This window comes from Pseudophryne corroboree, chromosome 5, assembly GCF_028390025.1.
Source record: "Pseudophryne corroboree isolate aPseCor3 chromosome 5, aPseCor3.hap2, whole genome shotgun sequence".
NCBI lineage: Eukaryota > Metazoa > Chordata > Amphibia > Anura > Myobatrachidae > Pseudophryne > Pseudophryne corroboree.
In genome coordinates this window covers 588,089,715-588,106,244 of record NC_086448.1, presented here as the reverse complement: position 1 = coordinate 588,106,244, position 16,530 = coordinate 588,089,715, and the positions used below count along the sequence as shown (strand labels likewise).

At 42.0% G+C, this 16,530-nt stretch overlaps 2 pseudogenes; one reads left to right on the top strand and one right to left on the bottom strand.

The window, feature by feature from the left end:
- Window positions 1–1,499: 1,499 nt before the first annotated feature.
- Window positions 1,500–1,618, bottom strand: LOC134930698 (5S ribosomal RNA; annotated as a pseudogene).
- A 1,419-nt stretch (window positions 1,619–3,037) lies between these two features.
- On the top strand, window positions 3,038–3,156 carry LOC134930493 (5S ribosomal RNA; annotated as a pseudogene).
- Window positions 3,157–16,530: the final 13,374 nt, after the last annotated feature.

Below are 16,530 nucleotides of genomic sequence, written 5' to 3'. Positions count from 1 at the left end.
TAAGTGGTGTGCCGCAAGGCTCAGTATTAGGACCGCTATTGTTTAATATTTTCATTAACGACCTAACAGAAGGTCTAGAGAGCATGGTGTCAATTTTTGCAGATGATACCAAATTGTGTAAAGTTATAAATGTGGAGGGGGATGCTGAGTCGCTTCAGAACGACTTAGTTCAATTAGAAGCTTGGACAGCGAAATGGAGAATGCGCTTCAATACAGACAAGTCTAAGGTAATGCACTGTGGTAACAAGAACAAAAATAACACCTACCTACGAAAGGTAAAATTAGGGGATTCTGTACTAAAAAGGACTTAGGTGTCCTCATAGATAGCAAACTAAGCAGTAGTACCCAAAGTAGGACTGCAGCAAAGAAGGCTAATAAGATATTAGCATGCACAAAATGGGGAATTGATGCTAGGGACGAGAGTATTATACTCCCGTTATATAAATAACTTGTGAGGCCACACCTTGAATACTGTGTACAATTCTGGGCAGCTTACTACAAAAAGGATATCCTGGAGCTAGAAAAGGTTTAAAGGCGGGCGACCAAACTAATTAAGGGTATGGAGATGCTGGAATAGGAGGAAAGGCTTGCAAGACTAGGCATGTTTACACTGGAAAAGAGGAGATTAAGAGGGGACATGATCAACATTTACAAATATATAAGGGGACAATATACAGATCTTGCGCAGGACCTGTTTTTGTTTAGATCAAGTAGAGAGACAAAGGGCGATCTGGCACAGGATTTATCAAATTGTAATAGTTAACGAATTAAAGAAGGAGAGACCAATGTTGGACAGTATATTACCCTTGTTAATAAGGGGAAAAAAAACAGCAAAATTGGCCGTTTTAGATATATATATATATATATATAAATATATATGTATAAATGTTATGTTGTCCTAGTTGGTGGTGCACCCAGAGCCAGAAAGTACAAGACTTGCAAATGGGAGAAAACAGAAGGCTCTTGTGTGGGCGCACTCTTAGAAAGAAAGTAAGTAATATGTATCAATTTTATAGAATGCTTAAAACATAACTTTTATTAACATTATTACAACGCAAATACCTTTCCCAAAGATCTGTCACTGAAGATACAGATTTGAATATATAATAAAATTAAAATTGTTCTGGTCTCTTTATTGTAAAGAGTGTTTGGAAAGGTTGTAGACACAGATTAGTCATACCCCCATTTCCCCTGACCAGTACAGGATTTCTGTATTGATGGAACCAAAGGATGGTCAAGACACAGTTATATATAAGAAAAAGCTCATGGGCTGTAGATAACTAGAGTGGTGATCAGCAGTCACACCTCTAGGGATAACACACCTGAATTACATACAAATATCATAATTTGAGAAAAATTTCATAAAAGATTTATGGGCATCATGAAGTCAGTAAAAGAAACTACTGATATTGTAAACACTGTGATAGAAGAATTGCAGGATAGAATTAGTGGTGATACTGCTGTTGGTGTGTTTTTATCACATAAGTGAGGAAAATCCTGCTCTACAACACCAGGTATTCGCAGGCAGTCTCCTTTCCTGATACTGACCTGGCCCAACGCTGTTTAGCTTCCAAGATCAGACGAGATCGGGCGCTGACAGCGTGGTATGGTGGTAGAGAATTATGTGTACACCAATGAGAGTGCACCTATATAACAAATATGAAATTACAAGAAAACAGAGAAGAAAATAATAAGAAAAAGATTAGTGAAAAAATGTGGATCTGCTTTTCACGTTAGACCCGGTTCCAAAATTCCCACTATTGTGGTACAATGTTCCGGGAATCGTGAATGAGAGTACACGAAATTGGTGATAACAGGATATAATGGTTGGATAATGTATATGTTTATACTGTTCACTTTAACAGAATCAAACAGACCTCTTAGCTACTGCGCACATTGTGATTAATCCAAACTCTGTATACCAGGTATAGTGAGAGGAAAATCCAGTGGGAGATAGAAAAAAATCACAAAATAAGGGCACAGTTGAGTCTATTATGGAATATAGATAATTAGAGCCTTTGGTATATGAAGTTCTACCTGGTTGATCCTGCCAGTAGCATATGCTTGTCTCAAAGATTAAGCCATGCACGTGTAAGTACACACGGCCGGTACAGTGAAACTGCGAATGGCTCATTAAATCAGTTATGGTTCCTTTGATCGCTCGTTCTGCAAGGGGTCTCGTCTACACAGTTCCATTCTGGCATCAGCCTATTACACCTGCTCGGTTTCCTTGGCTCTCCTATTTTTCGGTGAACTGTAAGCCCCCACTATCTTGTGGCTTCTTGCCACAGATAGTAACACCTCCAGGAGATTCATATTAATGTGTCTCCTTTATCACATATGTCATCTCGAATGTGTATTATAGTGTTGTTGAGGGGTCTCCACAGCAGATGAATTAAGTACTCAGTACTTTCCTTAACTGAGGCCAAGCTGGAGAAATTAATGATTTCATTACTAATTATCATTAACTTATTACATACTTTTCATATTTGTTTGGCATCTATGATTTAATCTTCTCTTTCTCTTTTATAAACACTTGCAATTTTGTGATAACTGTATCTTCTTTAGAGGGATTACTCTTTTCCCTCTTCTGTATGTGTTTTATGCCTTGTGCTCTGTGAACTTCATATACCAAAGGCTCTAATTATCTATATTCCATAATAGACTCAACTGTGCCCTTATTTTGTGATTTTTTCTATCTCCCACTGGATTTTCCTCTCACTATACCTGGTATACAGAGTTTGGATTAATCACAATGTGCGCAGTAGCTAAGAGGTCTGTTTGATTCTGTTAAAGTGAACAGTATAAACATATACATTATCCAACCATTATATCCTATTATCACCAATTTCGTGTACTCTCATTCACGATTCCCAGAACATTGTACCACAATAGTGGGAATTTTGGAACCGGGTCTAACGTGAAAAGCAGATCCACATTTTTTCACTAATCTTTTTCTTATTATTATTTTCTTCTCTGTTTTCTTGTAATTTCATATTTCTTATATAGGTGCACTCTCATTGGTGTACACATAATTCTCTACTACCATACCACGCTGTCAGCGCCCGATCTCGTCTGATCTTGGAAGCTAAACAGCGTTGGGCCAGGTCAGTATCAGGAAAGGAGACTGCCTGCGAATACCTGGTGTTGTAGAGCAGGATTTTCCTCACTTATGTGATAAAAACACACCAACAGCAGTATCACCACTAATTCTATCCTGCAATTCTTCTATCACAGTGTTTACAATATCAGTAGTTTCTTTTACTGACTTCATGATGCCCATAAATCTTTTATGAAATTTTTCTCAAATTATGATATTTGTATGTAATTCAGGTGTGTTATCCCTAGAGGTGTGACTGCTGATCACCACTCTAGTTATCTACAGCCCATGAGCTTTTTCTTATATATAACTGTGTCTTGATCATCCTTTGGTTCCATCAATACAGAAATCCTGTACTGGTCAGGGGAAATGGGGGTATGACTAATCTGTGTCTACAACCTTTCCAAACACTCTTTACAATAAAGAGACCAGAACAATTTTAATTTTATTATATATTCAAATCTGTATCTTCAGTGACAGATCTTTGGGAAAGGTATTTGCGTTGTAATAATGTTAATAAAAGTTATGTTTTAAGCATTCTATAAAATTGATACATATTACTTACTTTCTTTCTAAGAGTGCGCCCACACAAGAGCCTTCTGTTTTCTCCCATTTGCAAGTTTTGTTTAGATCAACACAGAGAACTCGTGGAAACTCGTTCAGGTTAGAGGAGAGGAGATTCCGCACATTACGGCGTAAAGGCTTTTTTACGGTAAGGACGATACATGTTTGGAATTCCCTGCCTGAGGGAGTTGTAATGGCCGACTCATTCACCACCTTTAAGAATGGGTTAGATAAATTCCTAATGGATAAGGATATCCAGGGCTACGGGGCATAGTGATGCACTATGGTTATTATAAAAAAGAGGGGTAAAACGTAATGGCAGTCATCAACTTCAGTCAAAATTTTATACAAAATAATCATGCATAGGAGACCACAAATAGGTTGAACTCGATGGACAGTTGTCTTTTTTCAACCTTTGATACTATGTTGCTATGTTACTATGTTTTAGAGGGGAGTCTTTGAAATGGGCGTCCAGCTTGATTGAAGCTGTAGATCCCATTCTCCAGGATGTCCGGGCATTCAGTGATGCAGTTGTTGAAAAATATGGTCTCAAAGAAATTGGTTCAGGTTCCTCTAAGTCACCCATTTTATCTGCAGAGAGTCCACCAAATATTGTAAACTCGGCACAAAAATCTCAGCCTATTGCTTTGACTGCAGGATGTGCTTTTCTATCTTCTTCTAGCAGTACTTCTGAAAGTTCAGCTCTCAAGGTTAAAATAAACAATCTCTGGATTGAACGCAGCCTTGCAGGAATGTACCATCAGTTCTGACAATGTTTGGGGAATTACCTTGGTCAGACCTCAAGAACCATGTAAAAAAAGAAGAAAAAATAAATAATTGCTGACTCTTGCCTTGTTAAAAAAAAATATATATATATTTTTCTTTCTTTCCCTGTCTTGTGTCCAGTGGCCACCGTCAAGGGGGGGACTGTTACAAGCTGTTGCCACAGCTTGTTTCTGTTTTCTTGCCTGTTAGACCAGTGTGTCAGATTTTTTTTATGTATCCCTTGTTTTGGAAAACCTGAATTTTGGGGTCCGTTGACCCCTCGCCAAGGGGGGGGGGGGTACTGTTATGAGCCACGACAGTGGCTCATTCCTGTTTTGCATTCTGGTTATGTACTTTATGTTATTCTTCTGTTTTTGTTCCCCATGGCTTATATGGGGTGTCCGGAGTCCACCCTTAAGGAGAGGGTACTGTTATGAACCACAAGTAGTGGTTCATTCCTGTTTGCTTTCCGTTTATGTATTTTGTACTATAGTTCTGTTCGCATGCCAGGATTTCCATTGCAATGGTTTAGAAGACTCTTGTTGGCCGCCGGTGGTGAGTCGGTGTAATTACAGCCTGTTTCTATGTGTTTAGCCTCACCTGTCTGATAGTTGATCATTATGTGGTGAGTCTCTGTACTGCAATCTGGCTCTTATCTGTGTTACTCTCACCTGCAGCTATTCTGGTCATTATCTTGTGCCTGGCTTCCAGCCATCCTGATTGGGGTGTGTTCCCTTATTACCTAGCTAGCTATGCAGTTCTGAGCTGGTGATAGACGTTTGTAGCTATACCTGGATGTTCCTGATTAGTGTCTGGTCCAGTATTGCATCTGTGTCCTGGCCCTGTCTGGTACTGGAATCCTGTGTAATTGGTTCTGTCAGAGTCTGGAGCTTCTTCTGAGCTGCTTCCTGCCCTGGAGCGTTCCTGTCCTGTAACCCAGTGATTCTGTCAACCTTTGATCCTGTGGTCCTGAATCCTGGTGTCCGGAAGCCTATTGTGGGCATCCTTCCAGCTTTCCATTTTTGTGAGCCTGTGTCTGCGGCCTCGGGGTTCCCGTTCTCCTGCCTGTATTAGCTCCGGTGTTGTGAGTAGCGGTTTTGCCGCATCTTACGGCCTTGGCCGTATCTGTCCATTATTTTCCTTTTGTATTTTCTGCAGAGTGTTCTGCGTATGCTGTCATCGCCGGTACACAACAGTATTGTGTCGGCTTGTGGTCAGCATTTCCTTTGTTGTAGTTCGTCTTGGCAGCTGAGCCGCACATACTTTTGTTTGAGTTCTGTAGTTGCCCCTAACTCGGGTTTCTGTTTAGTTAGAGGTTCCCCTTGTTCTCGCCCCATCTCAATTTACGCCTTGTCTCCAACTAAGACCGGGGTTGCATTGGAGTTGGGCAGACATAATCCGCCCTTCAAACGCGGCTGCCGTGGGCCCAAGCAAACATAGTCTCACAGGCGTAGACTGACCACGCGGGTGGAACAACAGAGTCGGGGTTCTGTAGGGGTTGCTGCTGAACTCCGTTCCCACTCCAGCATTATGTTCCTGTACTTGGGGCTCATCCGGCCAGTTTCAGGAGTACCAAGTACAGGGAACGTAACAGAAATGTGGTGGTGTAGACGTGGCATTTCTCCAGGAAATGCACTTAACACCTCCTGAGACATTGAAATTGAATATGCTTGGGTGGTCGGTATTGGCTTCTTCTTACAATTCCAGGGCTCGTGGTGTGGTAATCTTAGTCAAGTGCTCTTGTGGCTTTGGTTAGTATGCTGGACAAGCGTTTTATCTTGGCCTATTATATATGCACTCCCCCTTCTTCTAAGTCCTTTTTACAACAGTTAATTACTCTTTTGACCCCTTCTATCGAGGATAATCTTATTATTGGTGCGATTTTAATTTAGTTTCTTCCCTGTTATTAGATAAATCAATGGTTCGAGGGACCCCCCTTCCCAAGGTGGGTTTACCCCTATTTTCTAGAGTGTTGCAGGTTGTGGATACATGTTGTGCATTGCATCCTACTGATAAAGATTATGCCTGTCTCTCAGCAGTGCATGGCTCTCTCTCCCACATTGATTATCTCTTTGTTTACTCAAGTTACTGATTGCTGCATTGCCCCTATCTCCTTTTCTGATCATGCTTCGTTTTCTTCTACTATTCATTTTCCTGAAGAGCAGGGCTCTTCTAAGTTATGGAAATTTCCCTCTAGGTTGTTCCATTCTTCTACATTGAAATCCTTCTTGGATACTGCTTGGGACAATTATTGCGTGACTAACTCTGAGCATGTTCATTTGAATCCTTCTCTGTTTTGGATGTCGGTGAAAGCTGTTCTCATATATATATAGTTCAATGCAGCATCTAACAAGAAGTATTCTGCCCAATACTTATCGCTCCAAGACTCTTTGTCCAGGGCCTTTCAGCAATATAAATTGTTGATGTCTCCAGTTTCCAAGCAAGATTATCTCCTGACAAAGACTCATTTCGATGACTTATTAACAGAGATGGAGGAACGTTACCTTTTTTCGATCTATTACAAGTTTCACAGATTTGGCAATAAATCTGGATGTTTGCTTTCTAACCAACTACAAGGCACATTTTCTCCCGCAGTTGTCCACCCCTTATGTACTCACCAGGGTACACGGACCACAACAAATAAACAAATTTCACATACAGTATTATGCAGCATTTTTACAGATACCTTTACTCTTCATCATCTCCTGGTACTAGCTCTCCCGCCCCTTCATTGGTTCCTCCTGTCCTGGCATCTCCTCCCTCCACTTCCCTCCTTCTACTCCAGTCTTCGCGCACTCCACCCTTCCTCCTTTCTGGGATTCCTTACCCTTTCCTTCTCTCACAGATGACATGGCCTCTGTACGCCAAGCCCCGATATCCTTGGATGAGGTTCAGCTGGCAATTAAACAATTGAAGCCTAATAAGGCGACAGGCCCTGATATTTATAGTGGAGAGTTCTACAAATGACTACTCCCAAAATTACCTAAATCTGGTAGGGACCTCTCCCTCCTGTGCTCCTACCGGCTGATATCCCTGTTAAATCTGGATTATAAAGTACTGGCTAAGATTTTAGCTGACCGTGTTAATCTGATACTTCCTCACATTGTCCACTCCAAACAAACTGGCTTTATTTCCAGCAGGCATTCGGTGGTCAATGTGAGAAAGGTGAATTCAGCCTTTTATGCATGCCAACATTCTGACTTCCCCATCAGTAACGCTATTTTATCCCTAGATGCCAAAAAGACATTTAACCAAATTGAATGGTTACACTTATATGCCACTTTGCATTACTTTCATTTCCTAGAGACCTTTATACATGCCATACAGTTGTTGTATACATCCCCTGCCACCCAGGTCTCTTGTAATGGTTTTTTTATCTGACTTGTTTATTATAGAAAAAGGGACGTGTCAAAGCTTTCCACTCTCCCCGCTCCTCTTTGCCATTGCCTTTGAACCCTTAGCCATGGCCCTTAGAACATCTTCAGACTACACGGGGTATACTCATTGGTGACCTTGAATTTAACGTTGCTTTGTTCACCGACGACATGTTGCTGTTCGTCTCTAATCCCACCTCTTCAGTCCTGGAAATCCTGCATTTGTTTTTGGATTTTGGGAGGTCAGAGGGCTATAAGATCAATGTCACCTAGTCCGAACTTTTACCACTACATATCCCTCCTACTCTACTTTCCTCTCTCACATCTGTCTCCCCATTTGCAATTACTCAGTCTCAGTTTAAATATTTGAGGGTTAACCTTCCACGTGAATTATTAAATCTTTATAATTTGAACTTCTCCCCTGTTATTTCTAATGCGATTGCCAGGTTAGAAGGATGGGCCACTCTTCCCCTTTCCTTCATGGGGTGGATTGCTGTCCTCAAATCTGTTATTTTGCCCAAGATATTCTACATTATGCAATTACTCCCTGTTCGTCTCCGTGATTCAGATGAACTTCGTCTGCATCGGGCGATGATGCATTTCATGTGGCAGGGGGGGAAACAAAAATTGCTTTCTCGAAGCTTGTAATGGATAGGTCAGTTGGTGGAGCTGGTGTTTCTGATTTTCTCTCCTATTATTTGTCTATCTCTGATTCTGCTGATTGGCTTTTGGGTGAAAGTACTTATACTGATTTGACTATGGATATTAATGTTTTTCACCCTTTCTTCCCCTGTGCTATTCTCCATGCAAAAAAGTCCTCTATTCCTCCACTTATCCTGGAACACCCTCTGTTTCAGGATACTTACTTTAGCTGGATGAAATCACACTGCCTCTTCCTATATTTATTTATGGGGTAATCTCTCCTTTATTCCTACTCTTCATAATGCCTTGTTTCTTCAGTGGCGAGAGAGAGGGCTCTGCTCTGCTGACCAGGTCTTTGATCCAGGAGGCCATATCCCCCAATTTACGATGCTGAGAGACACTACTTCGTGTTTCTCCAAACTAGACACTATTTGACTATGTTAAAACTGGTGGCCTATCTCTCCATACCCACTTCTCCTTTTGCAAAGGTCCTTAAAAAATGGGAGACTTAACCTTATAATATACAACAAATGTATTGTCTTGTAGTTAATTTACCCTCCAAACCCTATTTGAATAAATTGGTTGATTCATGGAACTCGGATATTCCGGGTGTCCTCTCATATGATTTCCTACTGAAGAATTATCACACTACCATGAAAACCCTGAGCGTGGCTTACTTACAGGAAGTACAGTACATATAAAATCTATCCATCAAGCTTATCTACCATCCTGTATCCAATCTTATATTGACCCTACAATTATTGATAGATTTCCTAAATGTAAGGGGGCTAGAGCTACATTCTACCATTGTTTATGAAGTTGTACTAAGATTAGGCATTTTTGGAATAAGTTGTTTATGTTCATCAATAAGCATTTTTCCTTGTCTCTTGTGCCTGACCCTCTGGTCTGTTTATGCATTAATTTCTCTGTGTGGGACAAATCTAGAGATGTTAAACTATTGTTTCCTATGTTAAGTATGCTTTTTACCATTTCGAAAAAGGCGATATTGAAACATTGGGTTGCCAAGGCTGTCCCCTCTCTGGCTGAAAAATTAAGGGTCATGGTCATGTTGTTCACAGAAAATGACTGACAATTAGACAAGACAGCTTGCAGTAATCATTGTTACTCTCACATACCCAAATATTTTCCTCTATCCTGCCATTACCTTGCTCCTCTCTCCAAAAACTACATCACAGTTGGTTTGGGCATCTCCCAGCATTTTCTATATTGAGGTCTTGAAAAGAGGGTGGTTGCTCTCTGCGCACTTCCTTATAGGAAATAATAAAATAACACTCAGTATTTATAAAAAAAAAAGATATTTATTAAATCTCAGTAATGTATGGTAATTATGAATACTTGTTATTACTATGGCAATAGTCTGTATGTGTATTGTACCAAAATAGCCTGAATCAAATAAAAGTGCAAGCTTAGCGTAATAGATTCCTCCTATAAAGAAGGAATGAGATGGGTGACTAAAATCCAAATACCGGTATACATGAACATAGACACACACAACACAAACAACAATAAATAGTATAATAGTACCGAGAGGTGATTTAGCATCTTACTCTCGTGTACCGAAGGATTGAAATGCGCTGTGTCCATTAATTGTCAGTCATTAATACAAATTAACCCTCCTGGGTTTAAAAACAAAGTTAATCCATGCAGATTTGTGTATCTTTATACAGGCAAAATTCCTGTATAGCACTCAGTGTGTAGTTGGCAGGTGGATGGGCTGCCCACCTATTGGTGCTCCCACGGCTCTGAATACAATCGGGTGGAAATATATTCCTTGCCTCCTCCAGGTTCGGACAGAGGGCTGAGCTGAACGCTTGTAGTCCGGAGATCAGTGTTCTTCCCTGGGGATGAAAGTGGTGTCTACCGGCAGACACCACTTCCATCCCCATGGATGAATACCCACCCCAGGGTTGTTAGCTGGAACTTGCTCCTGAACCGGAAGCAGAGACAGGACAGCCAGTACACTGATGCAAGTTGCAATGATACAGGAATAACATATGAACTGCAAAGCTAGCAGCGACTAAACGACGAGCTCACATTAACAGGATCTTAGGTATTGCTGACCAGATACTGACTCTCACTGATACTGAAACTCTATCACTGGCACGGTGGTATGTGGATACTCTCTAGTTAAAGGGAGACAGACCAATCACATAATAGTCAGGCTGGAATTGCAGGTAATGAGGTCCAGGTGATCAGTTGCTAGGAAACTAGAACAACAGAAGGGAGCAGCCGGATCCAGGTGCTAATCAATGCTGAAAACAGAACTGACAGATTTGCAACTGCTGCACACATAACACTCAGGCAGGAAATTCTAAACCTGTATTGTCCTTACTGTGAAGAAACCTTTACGTCTCTGTGTTTGAAATCTCCTCTCCTCGAACCTAAGCAGGTGTCCACATGTCCTTTGTGTCGATCTTACCAAAAACAGATCCCCCGCAAGCTCTGTGTATTGTCCCCTTATATATTTGTAAATGTTGATCACGTTCCCTCTTAGTCTCCTCTTTTCCAGTGTAAACATGTCCAGCCTTGCAAGCCTTTCCTCGTATTCCAGCATCTCCATCCCCTTAATAAGTTTGGTCACCCACCTTTTCTAGTTCCAGGATATCCTTTTTCCAGTATGGTGCCCAAAATGGTGCACAGTATTCAAGATGTGGCCTCACTAGGGATTTATTTAATAGAAGTATAAAACTCTCATCCCTTGCATCAATTCCCCACTTTATGCATGCTAATACTTTGTTAGCCTTCTTTGCTGCAATCCTACTTTTGGTACTGCTGCTTAATTTGCTATCTATGTTAACACCTAAGTATTTTTCCAGGACAGAATCTCGTAATTTTGCCCCATTTAGAATGTAGGTGATATTTTTATTCTTGCTACCAAAGTGCATTACCTTACACTTGCCTGTATTGAAGCTCATTCTCCATTTTGCTGCCCATGCTTCCAGTTTAACTAGGTAATTCTGAAGAGACTCAGCATCTCCCTCCATATTTATAACTTTACACAATTTGGTATCGTCTGCAAAAATTAACACCATTCTCTCTAGATCTACTGCTAGATTGTTAAAGAAAATGTTGAACAATAGTGGTCCAAGTACAGACCCTTGTAGCACACCACTAAGTACTTCAGTCCAATATGAAAAAGTTCCATTTACCACAACGCGCTACTCCCTATTATCTAACCAATTTCTGACCCAAGTGCATATTGTGCTCCCTAGCCCTAGTACTTGAAACTTATAGATAAGTCTCATGTACGGTACTATGTTGAAAGCTTTAGCAAACTCTAAAAAGATTACATCCACCTCCTTACCCTGATCAAGGGTCGTACTAACAGTTTCATAAAAGACTAGTAAGTTCCGCTTTAATTTATTTTTTGCATATTTTGTTATAATCCTTATAGTGCTGGAATGACTGCATTCCCGTCTGATTTAGATTTTTTGAATGCTCGCCTTTTTTTGCCCATTAGTTGCTTAATCTTTTTGTTAAGCCACATTGGTTTGGAATTTTTTAGTCCTTTGTTTGCTGCCTATGGTTATAAATGTGTGAGTATTATTAACGAGCAGTGATTTTAATACCTCCCATTTCTCTGTAGTATTTTTTCCTTGAAACAAAATTTCCCATTCAATGTCCCTTAAAGCTTCCCTCATGATGTCAATGTTGGCTTTGCTAAAGTTTAGAGTCCTAGTTGAGCCAATATAGGACTGCTTATAAAAACTGATATTGAATGTGATCGCTGTTTCCCATGGGCTCCCCTACTATAACATTTGATATCAATTCCCTATTGTTAGTTAATACCAGGTCTAACATTGCATTGTACCTAGTTTGTTCCTCAATTAGTTGAAGTCAGTAATCATTTAGTGTGTTTAAAAACATATTACACGTAGCAGTATCACATGAATCATTTGTCCAATTTATCTCTGGATAGTTAAAATCTCCCATAACTATTACCAGGCAGCATGTAACATAGCCCCATTACTATCTTTTTTATTCCCTTTCCCCAGCATGTAATTTCTACCCATAACATCTCAACAGTATTTACAGTCCACTCGTGAATATATTCCCATATATCAGGTTTTAAAATTGGCTTTACATAAAGACATACCTAGTTTATTTACTCTATCTCTCCTGAACTGCATATAACCCTCTAGATTGACTGTCCAATCATGAAATTCGTCCCAAAAAGTTTCAGTAATGCCTATAATATCATGCTGTTTGCTTGCCGCTAGGAATTCTAGTTCCCCCTTTTTACCTGTAAGGCTTCTAGCATTTACATACATACAATTAAGATACATATTTTCCCTTGTGCTAGGGACATAATTTTCTATATGCAGGAATGATGACCCATAATCGTCGTTATTTAGTGTTTTGGCAATACCTTTTGTAATACCCTTGTTAGTACCCATGTTAATACCCTTGTTGTATACTCTCTCTCTCCCCCTTCTCCACCCCATTTCATTCACTACCTCCAGCCTCACTATGACCAGTAGTTTCTAGGTAAACCCTTCCCCCAGGCACCTAGTTTAAAAACTCCTCCAACCTTCTAACCATGCTTCCCCCCTGCACTGCTGCCCCCTCCTCATTCAGGTGCAATCCATTGCGACAAAAAAAGATGGCACCTGACTGAGAAGTCCGCCCAATGTTCCAGGAACACAAACCCAACTTTCCTACACCAGTCTCTAAGCAACACATTTACCTCCCTAATCTCCCTCCCTGGTCTAGCACGTGGCATGGGTAATATTTTGGAGAATAATGTCCTTGCCTTTAGTTTCTGGCATGTCTCTATAATCTTTGTTAAGGATACCCCACCTACCACCAACTTTGTCGTTGGTGTCAAAGTGCACCAAGACCGCCGGGTATTTCCCAGCCCCTCCCAACAAGCTTTCTACTCAGTCCGCGATGTGCCATACCAGAGCACCCGGAAGACAACAGACTGTATGGCAATCATGGTCCTGGTAGCAGATTGCCCTGTCTTTCTGATAAAAGAATCCCCTACCACCACAATCTGACTAGGCACCTTGCTTTCTTTTGTCCCATCTGTGCTGGAGGGACCGCTACTCCAGTGCTAGAGGAAATAGTCTCCTCCAACTCTGTCATTTCCTCACTACCATCCTCTGAATCTTCGTCCAATTGAGCACATTTTTTGGGGTTTGGTAGTTCAGAGATGTCGTGCCTTCTCCTCCTTTTCTTCCTTCTAACTGTGACACAGCTGCCTACCTGGTTGCCCTCATCTACCGGTGTCCCCCCCTGCAACTCCTCCACCATTCTATCTAAGCTTTGCTCGAGATTGTGGATATCCCTCAATCGCGTAATGGCTTGCTCTAGATCAGTTACATGGGCTTCCAGGGCAGCTGTTCGCAGACACCTCGTGCAGATGTATTCACACTAGGATAGTTGCTCCAGGTGCGCATAAATCATGCACGACATGCACTGAGTGAGATTCTCAATCACGGCCACACCCATTTTTGTTTGTAAAATCTAACTCCCTATTACCTTAAAAAAAAAAATCTATGCAAAACAATACAGTACTATAGCCTGGCTGTGAAGAAAAACAATATTCAACAACACAACAGTCATTGATAAAACAATACAATCAAGGACAAGGGGAGATACAGAAGGACAGAGAAAACAAAAAGCAGTCACTAATACAGTAATGTAGTTAAGCTTATACTTATCTTTCCTTGTGTGCCCCCTGATCCTTTTCTTTTATGCATCAGAAGTCCCCGGCCCCATACAGCAGGGTCCTCTAGTAGCAGCAGCAGCAGCAGCAGCAATGTCAGCAGTCACTGGCCCCCTCTGTCACACTCCTCTGGTAGCTGCAGCAGCAATCTCTGGCTCCCTTAAGAAGCTCCTTCTGGCAGCAGCAGCAGCAGCAGGAGCAGCAGCAGTAGGCTCTGATCCCCCTCAGGCAGGCTGTGGCAGCAGCAGCAGCCCTCGGCCTGGCCGCAGCACCTGGTATACACTCACACACACACAAAATGCAGCCCCTCTCTCAAACTTACACAAAGAGCAGAAGCGGCAGCTATTGTCCTTGCTGCACACACCACTCTGCTCAGCACCCACTCTGGTCCCCTCTGCGGCTCCCGCTCCACTCAGCACCGGCTCTGACCCCCACTCTGGCACCCACTCCAACCAGCACAGGCACCCGCTCACGTTCTGCCCCCCCACCAGCACCACTCACACATGTGCACCCGTCGACCACTTCCGGTTCCAGGTCACAGAGTCAGCGTGACTCCTCACAGAGTCAGCATCAGGGGGTACAACCTTGTATTGCTCCATATTCACATTATACAACCCCAAATGTCTCTGTATTCAAATTATACAACCTAGTATTGCTACTTATTCACATTACACCACCCCTTATTGCTCCTTATTCACATTAGAGCACACCATAAAGCTCCTTATTTACATTACACCACCCCATATTGCTCCTTATTCCCAGTACAGTACACCATATTGCTCCTTAGTCACACAACACCACCCCATACTGCTCCTAGTTCACAATAGACATACCCATATTGCTACTTGTTCACATTATACCACCCAATATTGCTCCTTTTTCACAGTACAGTACACCATATTGCTCCTCATTCATAATACAGTAAACCACATTGTTCCTTATTTACATGACACCACCCCATACTGCTCCTTATTCACATTACGACTACCATATTGCTCCTTATTTACATTTCACTACACCACCCCAGGGACAGATTGGCCATAGTGTTCTCAGGGAAGATTCCCACTAGGCCAATGTGCTTGCAGGGCCAGTTTAGTTTGTTGACATGTGAGGGGTGGTACTGCCGTCATAATTACACAGTATATCTCTGATGCTGACCATATATGGCCACTTTGAAAATAAAATTCCAAGGTTACTTTGATTACCAATCCACCCCTGCACCACCCCGTATTGCTCTTTTTTCACATTACAGCACACATTAGTGCCCTTTGCACACAATGCCACACAGTAATGTCCCTTAAACATTATGCCACACAACCACAATGCTTGCAATTGTCATAATTAAAAGTATAAAACCACAATATTTTTGATACATTTTTACATAACAAATAATAAAACCAACCATATAAAAAAAACGATTGGCTTATTAATTACTAACACTTGTTGTGAACTATTAAAAGCTGGGTACACACTGAGCTATATTTTGTCCAATCCAGCAGATTGGACCAACATATCGCTTACATTAGAGCATATTGAGCAGTGTGTATGCCAATATGTACACTCAACAAACCTGACAATACTACTAGTAACAACATATATGCTAATGAAGGACTGAACAGTGATTGTTCAGTGATTGCACAACATTGCTCAATGTGTACCTAGGTTCTGATATGTTGGTCCATCGGGCTGGCATTGACTGGCTACACATCACTTCAGTATATACCCAGCCTTATTCTTTGAGAGGAATCTGCAGGTGTCAGGAATCGACTCACCAAGCTGACATCTGTCCGCCGCTGCGGACTCCGTCCTGGGTCCCTGCGTTCGTCTGTCATCCGCGTCTCTGCCATCGGACGCCGTCCTGGGCCTGGGAGCGCTCCTGTGATGGCGGGCGTGTAGCGCGCCGCGTTCCCGCTGGGCCGCGGCATGGGTGCCGCCATGACAGCCTCCAGCAGTCAGCATACGGCGGCCAATCCGGTGCTTGGCCGCACCCACTTTTCCTCACTCCACCAATGACTGTTTAACAAGGGGTATATATGAAGCTGCAGGATCAGTCTGCAGGCATCCTGAACTTTGTGTCACTCCTGCGACTCATGTGTAAGGATCTGGTTCCTGTTTCCTCCGTGTACCTGGATACCTACCTGCTGTTCCGTGTTCCTGGCTTTCTACCTGAGACTTTGTACTCCTGGTTACTCTTCACAGCTCCGTGGAACTTCAAGCCCCAGCAATACCTGCTTCCATCTACAGGCTTCACACTCATCACCATCTCTGTGTGCTTCAGCCTAGCAGTAGAGACTGACTCCAGGTGTGTTCCATCTCTCCACCTGTGATACGGCTTGCTTGCTGCCAGTGCCTCATCACCTGCACTGTGAGTCAGACTCCTGCCTCTGCTACCA